The sequence below is a fragment of the Meriones unguiculatus genome, chromosome 2 (assembly GCF_030254825.1).
Source record: "Meriones unguiculatus strain TT.TT164.6M chromosome 2, Bangor_MerUng_6.1, whole genome shotgun sequence".
NCBI classification, from domain to species: Eukaryota; Metazoa; Chordata; class Mammalia; order Rodentia; family Muridae; genus Meriones; species Meriones unguiculatus.
This window is the reverse complement of record NC_083350.1, coordinates 123,576,486-123,589,399: the sequence shown is the minus strand read 5'-3', so window position 1 is coordinate 123,589,399 and position 12,914 is coordinate 123,576,486. Positions and strand designations below refer to the sequence as shown.

The window sequence follows — 12,914 nt, the reverse complement described above, 5'->3', positions numbered from 1 at the left end:
AATATGCACTGTTCTATCATTATTTGTTGAAGAAGTTATTCTCAACTCCGTTTAATTACTTTTTCATTTTTGTCAAAAAAAATTAACTAGAAAACAACGAATTGGAAATATTTGTGTGGGTCTATTTCTAGGTTTTTCTTTTTCTTTTTTCTTTTTCAGTTTGGAAGTTGGCTTATATATTTTTGTAACAGACAATAGTGCTGGGGCTACAGGGAGAATGAGCATTCAAGAGTTGGGGTTTGGCATAATTTTTACAAAGTATATAAAGAATCCCTGTTTCTTTACAATAAGAAAAACCAAAGGCTACAGGAGCGGTTTGTATGTACAAAACAAGGAGATATTGCTTCCCTTGCAGACAGGTTCCTGACCAGACAGGGAAAGGAGACAGAGAAGTAGGGATGGGCAGGGGAGAGCACTGTGTGCAGAGCAGGACAGAGAGGAGCAAGGATGTCTTCTTGTAGCATAAATCTATAGGCTGGGACAGGAGTACTGGGCCTGGGAATGCTTTAGGCCATGCTGGCTGTGGTGGTACAGGCAGGAGGCAGAACCCAGAGTGTCCAGCAGCCCAGACCCTGATGCCTGGCTCTTCCAGTATCAGCTCGGAGGGGGTTTGGGGTAGGTCAAGTGGCCAGAAAGGGGAGGTGGTGATCACTCCCTGGAGTCTGTCTTGGAAAACAGGAGAAGCCGGCTCCTTTCACTCACCTTCCTCACCTCTGGCTGGGCCTCCTTACCCTGTCAAGATGCCAGCAATACCCAAGAACAGGTATACAAGCAAGGGGCTTCTAGCTTCTCTCGAGCAGGCAGGACAGGAAAGGACACTTACCTGTTGCTCTTCCTGGCCACCAGGCTGGCAGGTAGAGCTCACTTGGAGGGTGAGCAGCTTGTTCTAGAGTGGCAACGGAGGGCCTGGGAGGACATTGATAAGGGGCTGGCCAAGGACAGAGGACACGCCTGCATGTTGGGTGGAGGTGCAGGGAACTCACAGGCAGGTTCTGGCAGCTCTGCCGCTTACTGGGTTTCTGTCCAATCGTGGCGGGTAGCAGACTGATATAATATCACATTGTTGCCAGGAGACTCGTCATGGGCCACACAATCAGCAATTTGTTTCAGTGACACAACGTGGTAGATTTGTTTGAGGATGTTCTTGAATGCTTCCTCTTCATTGGTGGAATCCAAGGCTGAGGTCTGTAACCAGGCTTTTTAGCTACTTTATTGAGTTCTAGATCTACCACCGTTCTCCACCCCAATTCCTTCCAACCTCCCAATACTTGGTAGGTGAGAAAGAAGGTTAGAGGGGGAAAGGGCATAAACCTCTTAGAGACTTGGGTAAGTCTAATCTTACTCCTCAGAATATCTCCAACCAGCAACCAGCAATCCAGCAGTCCAGCAGCAGCAAAAGTAGCAGCAGCGGCAGGAGCAGCAGCTGCTTCTTGTCTGTCCTCTCTCAGGGTTCTGGCACTTACAAGTCCTCAGAATTCCAAATGTAAAGTATCCTCAGCTGGCAGGAGACCCATTATAGTTGGCTGCTGTGGGCAATCTGAATCAGCTCCATATCCCACACCTGGGATTAAAACAAAAACATATTCACATAACATAACTGGGTCTTTAAAGAAACCAAAATTCTCACGGCAGAGGTCTCAATGAAGCACAAGTTCTTTTCTGCAAAGGCAGGCGCCCTCGTCAGTGAGCACAGCAGTCAGGTGCAGGTGGCTCTTGCTGCCTGCCAGCATGATGACGACAGCTTCTTGCTCTCTGCGTGATCCCGCGGCTCCTCCAGCCAGCACTCCACATGTCAAGTGCTTGGCAATGTCGTGGGCCAGCAGTGCCCCTACCTCACCACGGGAGTGCATGGAGGTAATGGCATGGTAGCGCTCCCAGCCAGCATTATCCCAGATCAGAGTCTTGATGGTTTTGCCATCCACCTGCATGCTGGGAGAGGCAAACTGGGAGAGTGCTCTTGCTCTTTGGATTGAACTTCTTTCCGGTGAAGTGTGACAGCGGCTTGCTCTTACCCACACCTGAGTCCACAATAAGCACCACTTTGAATAGGTAATCATACTCATTGTCCCAGGGCCCCATTGTCCTGGAGCTTCCTATTTCTAGGTTTTTTTCTATTCTATTTAATTAATCTTTGAGTTACTCCCTTCATCAATACCATACTACTTGTTACTGTTACTGTGTAAAAACAATCTCAGACTCATACTTCAACCAGGTACCATGCATGGAGATAACCTAGAACCCCTGCACAGATGTGGCCCACGGCAGTTCAGTGTCCAAGTTGGTTCCATAGTAATGGGAACAGGGACTGCCTCTGACCTAAACTGATTGGACTTCTCTTTGATCACCTCCCCCTGAGGGGGGAGCAACCTTACCAGGCCACAGAAGATGACAATGCAGCCACTCCTGATGAGACCTGATAGACTAGGATCAGAAGGAAGGAGAGGGGGACCTCCCCTATCAGTGGACTTGGGGAGGGGCATGTGTGAAGAAGGGGAAGGGAGAGTGGGATTGGGAGGGGAGGAGGGGGGTGCTTATGGGGGGGATACAAAGTGATTAAAGTGTAATTAATAAAAAAAAATGAAAAAAAAAACATTTACATAACTTAGCTGTTGTAAATAGTGCTGCAAGAAACATTGATGCACAAGTTAAAAAAAACAACAATCTCAGTATTCCATTATGGAGGGTAACCATGGCAGTGACAATAACCTCTAATGTTTGGAGTCTATGAGACCTGATTTGCCAACAACTCAAGAAAAGATAACCATTCCTGGTACTGGGTTTGCTGAAGATACCATATACTTGCATTACAGAACATAAAAATATCACGCTGGTACTTATCTGGAAGCTTATTTCTAGCTACACAGTGCTGGGAGGGGCTGTACAGGCTACCACAAGGAAAAAGCAATCATCAGTCTCACCCAGCTGTGAAGCCTGGGAGCTACAATAAAGACTGACCTGACAATAGGTGCCCAGTGGTACAATGTTGCCATAAACATTATTGGAATGACCAACCACTTTCTGATTGCGCCTAAAGCTTTCTCCATGAAGTAGAATCCATACATACTGTTAACAGGGCCAAGAAACTCAACAGTACTATCCTGCTAAGTGGGCACAGCACTAAAATGACTCATAATGACTTATTGCTACACTAATTGATGAGAACATTTTTCAGCCATTCTCAGAGAAGAATGCTTGCAGTAAAGGGCAATTAACACAGAGGCCCTCACAGAAAGAGTTAAAAGAATGTGAAAGGCTCAGCTCTAAATGGGTGTACATACCACACATCTGTGTACGAGGCTCAAGGATATATGTGGAAGAGGGGGTGGAAAAATTGTAAGAGGCAGAGGTGGTGGGAACTTCAAGGAAACAGTGCTTTCTGTACACAATAGTGCAGAGGCACATATCAACATCATTGCCTACAGTGATTATGAAGGCACACACACGTGTAAGCTTCAGCCAGACCAAAATCTCAGAATGGACTTGGGGGTGGTTGATGAAGAAATTGTGTCACCAGCTAAAGAGGTGTTGACATTTGACAGCTGCTGAGAGATGGTGAATCAGTTCTCTTTCGTGGTGTGATACTGGTAGTGAATCATACGTAGGTCAGACCTCACTCTGTCTCTCTAGCTATTTCTCTCCATATCTATCTGTCTGTCTGTCTGTCTGTCTGTCTGTCTATCTATCTATCTATCTATCTATCTATTTATCTATCTACCTATCTGTCTATCATCTATCTACCTGCCATCTGTCTTGAGACTGATATATTTGTACTCATCTTGTATCCCTTGACCTTAATAAAATCAATTTTTAAATTTTGTATGTTCAGAATCTATGAGAGTCTCTAATTAGAATTGTGTCACTTAAAATTAGGGACAGTTAGCTGGGTGGTGCATGCCTGTAATCCCAGCACTCAGGGAGTCAGAGTCAACCAGATCTTTGTGACTTTGAAGTCATCCTGGTCTACAAAGTGAGTCCAGGACAGCCAAGGCTACACATGGAAACCCTGTCTCTAAAAACCAAAACCCAAAAACCCAAAACCCAAAAAAGGGACAGTTTCATCTTTTCCTCTGAATTTATGTATGTATGTATGTATGTATATGCATATATATATGTATATATTTGCCTTATTTCAGTGGTTAGAACTTTGGGTACTATGCTGAAGAATAAGAGTGGAGAACTGAATCTTTTATTCTCTATGTTAGGGTAAATTATTCTAAAATTTGTGATTAGTATGTTCTCAAAAATGAAATGTCAAGTACCTGTTACATATCTTTCTTTTCTAAATTAGGTAATATTGAAAACTAGAACATTAATTCTATAATATGTATATTCAATGAATGATTACTTTAAAGAATTCACTGTATAAATGTATGCAATTATCAAAGAACAACTAAAAAATAAAGGGCAGAAGAAAAGAATGATAGCCTTAGTCTTTTATGTAATGACCTGTGTAAAACAGTGGTTTTAGCTGAACAGGAATAGATAGTGGAAAACACTGTTTTCCCACGTAACAGCTTTTCCCATGAATGTGTGTTCTCTCCCTCAAACACAACTCTTGCCAGAGTGGCACCCTTGTTATAAATGATTAATATAATTTGGAGTTTTACAAGAACCATTTATAAAACTGAGATAGTTCTTGTCTCTAATTTGCTGCGGGGGTTTAATTCTGCATGAGTATTAAACTTTAATAAATGTCCTATATTTATTAATTGATAATTTTCTTGAGCCCAAGAGTGCTCCCTCTGCAGACCATAAACTGGGGCCTGTCATAACAAACTTTGCTATGAAAGTTGAGGGAGTCTTAATGGAAAGACAGTGACAGGCCTAGAGGATTTAAAGAAAAAGTTCAAAGGAGTAGAGTCATAACAGTGCAGCAATGTTGCAGGATATTCTATCTCATTGTGAATTCCCAGATTGTGAACTGTAAAAGTTTGTGTCTAGCTGTGCCATGACTCAACCTTTGATCCTACAGCTTTCTGTTTACTATAAGTAAGTCCTTGTAGTGTGGCTCAGCCCTACCACACACCTTTAATCCAAGAGCTTTCTGTAAACAGGAGTAAATAAAGTTAATTCCAGGTGAAGAGGTGGACCAAAAAAACAAGCTGACAGGAATTAATGAGAAAGGAGAGACAATGATTTTAGAAGTTATTTAAGACAGCATGGAGAAGTAAGAAGAGTTTTTTTCCTTCTGGGATGTGAACTGAGTAGGAAAAGCTCTTTCTCTTTCTCCTTCTCCATGATGTCTTAAATACCCTTCAACTCAATACCTCTCCTTTCTACCTCCTGTTTGTCTCTCTATCCATCCTCCAGACTTCCTCTCACTCTCTATGTTTTTTCCCCATGTTCACTTCCTATCAGTCTCATTGCTTGCTCTGCTTCTTGACCTAGGGTTAACTTTATTTAATCCTGTGTGCTAGGACCACAGTACTTGCTTGCAGTAAACAGAAAACTCTAGGATCAGAGACTGAGCCATACCACAGTTAGAAATGATTTTTTTTTTTTTACAGTCTGCAGTCTTGAGATTCACAATGTGCTCAAATATCCTGCAACACAGTAATTCTCCACTGTACATTAAAGCACAGAGGTAGTCAGTGGCATAAAATATGAATTATTATTTTTTCAATGCAGTTTATTCAGGAACCTTGAACAATCCTCGGACCCTGGGGAAAGCCAGCCCACAGCTTAAATAGCCTCTGGGTAGCCAACCCAGGCGTGCCACGTGTGCAATGCAGATAGGTCCACATACATGGAAGCAAGCCAGATCCTCAGCCTTAGCCAAATGTGGAATTGTTCGTGACAGAGAGCACTCACCATCGGGAAGGTGGAAGGCGGAAACCAGCTCCATAAAATATGAATTATTAATAAAAGATAGCAAGCAAAGATTACATGTTCACTTGAGTTATGAAAAAAGAAGAAAGTATTGTTCATGGAGTTACAAAAGCCACTTTGTTTTAGATTTCACTGTGCTTTGTGTGTAGTGGCTTCATTTTAAAACTAACAATACACAATGATACTCCATCAGCTTTAGTAGGACGTATAATCTACTCATTACTCTTCGTTGTCATAGTCTCTTGGTTTTTGAAATTACTTTTATTTTTTTTGAGATTTTAATTACATTTCTTCATCCTTTTCTTTCTTCCCTCCAAGCTTTCACATGTATCTCTCTTCGCTCTCTTTCAAATACATGATCTCTTTTAAAATTAATTGTTACACACCCACACACACATATGAACACACACACATACACATTTCTGTATACTGTTACTTGCGCGTATGTTTTCATAGCTGACCAGTGGGTATTGGATTAGCCACTGGCTGGTCGTCTCCAGAGAACACTATCTCTCCCACTCATTGTCTCTTATCCTCCACTCTTTCACATCCTGATTTTCCTATCATTTTTTTTATTTAGTCCATCTAAATAATTGATATGTCCTGAAATTTCTGTATATCTTTTGCCATATTCTTCTACTGTCCCAATTACTTCAGTCCCAATAAATCTAACTCTGATGACTCTAGGACTGCACTCACCTGGCAGATGGTGGTACCAGAGAAAAGTTAATTCCATGCCCCCAATGTTGCATGGAAACCTAGGCTTAATGATATTTAGGTCCAGTATTTTCATTTTCTATTTATGTTTACTTATGTCATCATAGCATTATAGTGCATCCCCCTCCTTTCCTCAAATCTTCAAAAAATTTTCCCAATTTTTACTCAGTTGATGGCGAGAAAGTGTCGGCAACAGTTCATGAGCATTAACGATCACCCACTAGCACCAATTCTCACCTAACTATGTTCCTACAGGTTCCTATGAATGAGTTGTCTGTCTTCAGACCAAAACCCTCCCTTTAGATCCGGTGCTTATTGCTTCACGTGTATTCTAGGATGAAGCACTTAAAGGCTTGAGTCTTGTGGCACACAGATCATGCTCCGGCATTATAGAAGTTGATTTTAATACCCAGAAATAGACAGCAAAGAACAAAAGAAGCCCGAGATCAATGTATCTGGCTACCATAGCTCAGGGAATTGGCAGGAGGGGTGATGAACTCTCAATCACATGTCACTTGTGTCACAGCTGAAGGTCCCTAGAAGTCGGTTTGTCCTGTGTTAAAAACCTAAGGGAAATGTAGCTAACTGGGTCGTACTTTGAAAGGCATCTTGTTTCCATAAGAGACAGAATGAAGTCTAGGCCATCTTCTTATTTCCTACCCATTTCCCAGATGTTACATTCCCTAGATGGAAAAGCTGGGGCTCTTCATGCAGCTGCTCCCACAGCAAAGTATTGCGTTTCTAATACATACAACAGTAAAATGCTCAATATTTCATTTATAAGTTAATAGATCAGACAAAATTATGTTGACTATTTTGAACTGAAATTTAAAATATATATATATTTATTTTATGTTTTTTTTATATGTGTAGATGTGCATCACATGTATGCCTAGTGTCCTTGGAAGCCAGAAAAGGGCATTAAATATCACTCTGATGACTCTAGGACTGCACTAGAGCCTTAACTCTGGCACTGGAGTTAAGGATGGGTTTGAGTCATCATGTGGGTGCTGCAAATCAAACCCAGGTGCTCTGCAAGAGCAGCCTGTATTCCCAAGTGCTCAGACATCTCTCCACCCCTTGTGAACTAAAAATATTTCTATTCCCGAAATAATAAATGAATTCTATCAAAGAAAACCTGTGTATGCCTTGCATGTTAAATATGTCTTTGTGGTATCCCAAATTATTTAATCCATTCAAAGTCTAGTTATTATTAAAGATGCATATATCTTTAGAAAATGATGTACAGTGTTCACATAAATTGAAGTGCGCTAAAAACAAAGTCTGAGGAATAAATTTTGGTAATTAATCGAGAAAAAAGAATGGTGGTCAATAATAGAGAGAACACCCATGGGCCCGATGTTATCTAAAGAAATGCTCCACAATGAATGGAAACTCCAACTTTTTAGTCACTCAGAATAAACATCCTGGGATTAAATCTGACACTTCTTTCACATACCCTTGTTTAATCCTTCAGCAAAATGAGATCACTTCTCAGCCTACCATTTTACTTCAACTGTCTCTTGTATGGATTATTTTAGCTACCTCAAAACTCTCCTTTCATCTTTTAAATTGCATTTGTGTAGTGTCTGGAGTGGGGATGATGTGTGCCATGGCCCCTGTAGACCAGAAGACAACTTGCAAGAGTTGTTTCTCTCCTTTTACTATGTGGCTTCTTGGGGATCGAATTTAGGTCATTGGCTTTGACAGCAGGTTCTCTTACCCACTGAGCCATATAACTGTCCCTAACCCCAACTCCATTTTCTTTCTAGGTTTTATCTTTTAGTGAATCCTCATCAAAATCATCACAGGGCCTTTTCTGAAACTCAGAGCATATTACGATATTCTGCAGCCTAAATGTTTCAGTGGCTTTCTACCGTTCTTAGTAAAAATAAAAGGGTTTAGAATTGCTATTCCCCAAATTTTGCTACCTAGCATTTTTTACACTACTTCATTTTTCTCCCAACCTAACCTACTGTACTCTAGCTACACATGCCTACTTTTATTTTTAGACAGCATCCACATACTTAACTCAGGGCTCTTGCTCTGTTCTCTCCTGCTAAGGCATCTACAAGCATCATTTTATACAGTTATTTGTTCAAATGTGACACCTTACCCTTCCCCAATTATTATGTTTAGTATTGTAACCCCTGTTCCTTGGCTCAACGTTCTCTGGATCTGATTTCTTTACTTAAATTTGTTATTGGTGGTATTTGACTAGTAAGTGCCACTGATCGTGAACTTTAATGTTTTGTTCATTGTGCCTACGGCAATGCTTTGCACTAACTTTTGCTTAATGAGTAGTTAATAAATACATGATGAGCAAATACATAAAATGCCACGGTGACGATTTCATGCACACTCCATGAAAAGAAACCTTGTATTAGAATACTTATGTTTATAGATGTGCTGGAAACGTATCCCAGCTCCTTTCTGGGAAAACTGAGGTCGGCTGACAGGTGTAGAGCAGATTCTGGGACAGAACACTTGGAGTTCTCATCAGCAGGGAGGCTTGAATTCTTGAGAGTAACCTCACTGCATGAACCAATCTGTATCATCAGCTGAGCTTGAACATGGGGGCGTATGAAATGAAACTGCGATTTAGTTTAGCTTACAGCAATTCTTGAAGGAAATGACAATATCAACAACAGTGGTTCTCTTGAAGCCGCATATAATATTGTCCAGCCCCCCGCCCCCTGTTTTGACTATTATCTTTGCTACTGTCATCATTGCCCTTGTCATGTTCGCCATCCTTGTTGGAGTGATATTGAGGGGTAGAGCAAAGACTATTTAGTAGTATATTTACCAAGTTTCAAAAAGCACTTCTAAGCAAAAGAAGTAAACTACATCTTCAAATCCAAGGCAGGGCCGTTATTTCTCAGACACTTCTATCAGGATTGTTGCTTAAGATTTTAGATAATCGTTTCTTGTTGCATTCTTTCCATTTCACCTGTCATTACTCGGGAAAGGTGGCTACTTTAATTGTAGGAAGGTAGTCTGAATTTAGATCTTTTGAAGTTTCTTTTCCTTTAACAATGTCTCACATCCCTGACAGGTGCTGTTTAGAGTGGCAGACTGTTCATAGTCCTCCACTTCATGGGGAGGAAGACAGTTTAGAAAATAGAAACTTTTTTAAAAGTGAGATGCTCACATCCTGCTCTCCTTACTTTTCATGCTTTAAATGGGGAATTTAAATCTCGAGGTTGTGAGAGAAGAACAATTGCTGGAGGCCCATTAGGACCTTAACTTCAAGAGCAGTCTAAATTTCTAGTGCAGAGAGTGGAAGGCAATAGTGATCAAGCGGAAGGGGAAAGACAGAGGGCTGGACAGATGATGAAGGAGGCCAAGCAGGTAATTATCCTTACCCTCTCTGTCTCAGCTGGTGATGTTTTAATTACCTGTCACGGGCATGAGCAGAGGGTATGGAATGGCAGTTTATGTTTTGAATAAGTTCTGACATTAGGGTAGATGGTGCTTCTAAAAATGAAACAAGTCGAGGAAGGAGAGGAGAAAAAGAAATGTAAATAAAAAATAAAAATATTTGCTGCATATAATCTCAAACTACATTGTTGATTTTCTGTTTAAAATGGGCACAAGGGCTACATAGAAGGAAAAGAGTAAATAGCTATCTGATGCCTATTGGGATATCGGGAGAGCGGATCTACTCCCCCTACTTCCCCTGTGTTTTTATTAGTTCTTTGAGAACTTTATGCCAAGTGTTTGGACCATAATTTCCCCTCCCTGCTCTTCCCAGACCCACCCCACCACACAATTGTTAGACATCATGTAGTTAGCTCATCTTATCTCCCACACTTAATGCTATTATCATTAACTTCAGCAAGTGCTCCTTTTCCTGATTGGGTGACCTTGGACACGGGGAGCTCAAAAAAAGTAACAATAAACATGAAATTGAAATTTCATTTTCAGATAATCCCAAGCTTAGAGAGAAAAATTGTCTGAGTAGAACAGTGAGCTGTCGAGTGCCCGCCTCCCAGGGATACCATTCAAGTTTTACCCGTCATTCTCTGATATTCTCTTATGACGAATAGGCCCACAGTTGTCCTTGGCACTGTTCTTATAGCGATGCAGAACGTACTGCCGCCGTGAAGAACAGTGGGCACAACAGCTGAGTGTGACTGGCTTGCCTCCCTTGACCTGGTTCCTACCTCAGTCCTAGAGGTGACCTTTCTTCTCTAAAACTGTGTAGTCTGGGGAAATCAACCAAGTGCATGTGCGCCTCATTCATCCTATGATTAATTTTTGCAAGAAAAAAAAAAGCCAACTCACCATCTCATATTGTCATGGCTTCCTACCATCCTTTACTCTGGTAGAGATCATCCAAGTTCACTTAACTTCATGACCTTGATGGTTTGAAAGGTCACTCAGTCCATTGAAATTGCTGCTATTGTATTCTTTCTCCTGGTTGTATTATGCTCTGGATTTTTGTCTGGACATTGGACAGCTGATGTGGCGTTCTGTCTGTCCATCGGGTGGCCAGTAATAGTGATCAGTTTTTACTCACTGGAAACATCTGCTCTGCTCTCTTGCTTCAGATGGTTTTTGTAAGATGTCTCCATTACAGAATCAAAAAATCTGAGCACAGGGGTCTTTCCTGAGACTGCTATTCCAACCTAGGACTATGCATGGAGATAACCTAAGACCCCTGCACAGATGTAGCCCATGGCAGTTCAGTATCCAAGTGGGTTCCATTGTAATAGGAACAGGGAAGTCTCTGACATGAACTGATTGGCCTGCTCTTTAATTACCTCCCCCTGAGGGGGAAGCAGCATTACTAGGCCACAGAAGAAGACAAGGCAGCCACTCCTGATGAGACCTAATTGACTAGTATCAGAAGGAAGGAAAAGAAGTCCTCCCTTATCAGTGGACTTGGGGAGGGGCATGCATGCAGAGGATGGAGGAAGGGAGGGATTGGGATGGGAGGAGGACGGGGGGAATACAAAGTGAGTAAAGTCTAATTAATAAAGAAAAATAAAATAAAAAATAATAAAAAATAAAAATAAAAAAGAAAAAGTAAAAAAAGATGTCTCCATTATAACCTTAAATTTTCTTTTTTAAGAAACTCATGAAATTATTTTTAATTAATAAGTTATTTTATTATTAATAATAAATAAATTAAATAATTAAGAAAATATTTGTGATAATTTGAAATTTGAAAGTATAAGATCCTAACTTCCATCTTTCACTAAGCCAGTAATTCTAGAATCTTTGTTGTCTTACCCGAATGTATTGTCATTATTTCGGAACCAGCCTTGTCTGTTTTCTGTTTTTCTACTTCTTTACTGCTAGCATGAATTCATAGTAGTTCCTGTTTATTAAGTGTTTTATAAATCATTATTTTTGTTACTTCTGTTTCATTTTGTGTGCATATGTAGTTGTGCCTGCACATTTGCATGTACAGGCACAATTGAACATGTGTGCACCTATGTGAGGAGGCTAAAAGAACACTTCAGGTGTTGCTTATTTTCTTATTTTCAGGCACCATACACCATTTGTTGTTGTTTTTGAGACAGTGTCTTTCGTGCAATCTTGGGCTTTCCTAATTAGGTTAGATTGGCTGGCCAGCAAGCCACAGAGATCCCCATTGCTTCATCTTCCTTGCACTGAAATTACAAGCAGGTGCCAGCACATCTGGGTTTTGTATAGGTCCTGGCCATTGAACTGAGGTTCTGAAGCTTGAGCAGCAAGTGCTTTCCTGACTGAACCATTGCCTTGCCGCCTGACTACGGACTGTAATGCTCAAATTGTTTAAGGTTTGATCAGTGGGAGGGTTTTCAAGATACTTTTCTGGGCTCCTTGTCAGGTCCCCATTATCTTTTGAGAACATTTTTTTATTGTCAGATGAATATGCCTACAGCTCATTTTGTCCTTTTCCTGCTCACCTTGGAATCTCTGCAGAGCTATGGTTTCTTCTGGTGGAGAGAGATCCTTAGAAACCAAGACTTGGGCAGTAACTTAAATTACTGCTGCTCACGCATCATTGCTGCTGGTTGTCCCAGTACTCATACACATGTACACATGTATATGCTCACTCACATAAATCCAGATTTATTTGCATGTCATTTTTTTGTCTCTACACAAACACATACAAAGAGACAAACATACGCAGTTCCCTTCTCTTGTGTGTGTGGCTGATTTGGAGCTTCAGCTCCCTGCTGCTGTTCAGTGTCACAAGAGAGCCTTGAACTACATAGTGCTAATCTGAGAAAAATATTAGAACTGGAAAAATTATTTCTATTAAATGTGCATAGCTTTTATGGCATTATAAACTTGAAAAAATATTAACTATTAATGATTTGTTTATTATTAATCTATTATCTCTCTTGTTATCTATCTTGTCATCTATCATC

At 40.8% G+C, this 12,914-nt stretch overlaps 1 pseudogene; it reads right to left on the bottom strand.

The window, feature by feature from the left end:
• Nucleotides 1–611: 611 nt before the first annotated feature.
• On the bottom strand, nt 612–2,079 carry LOC110561628 (ras-related protein Rab-11B-like; annotated as a pseudogene).
• Between the last annotated feature and the right edge of the window lie 10,835 nt (nt 2,080–12,914).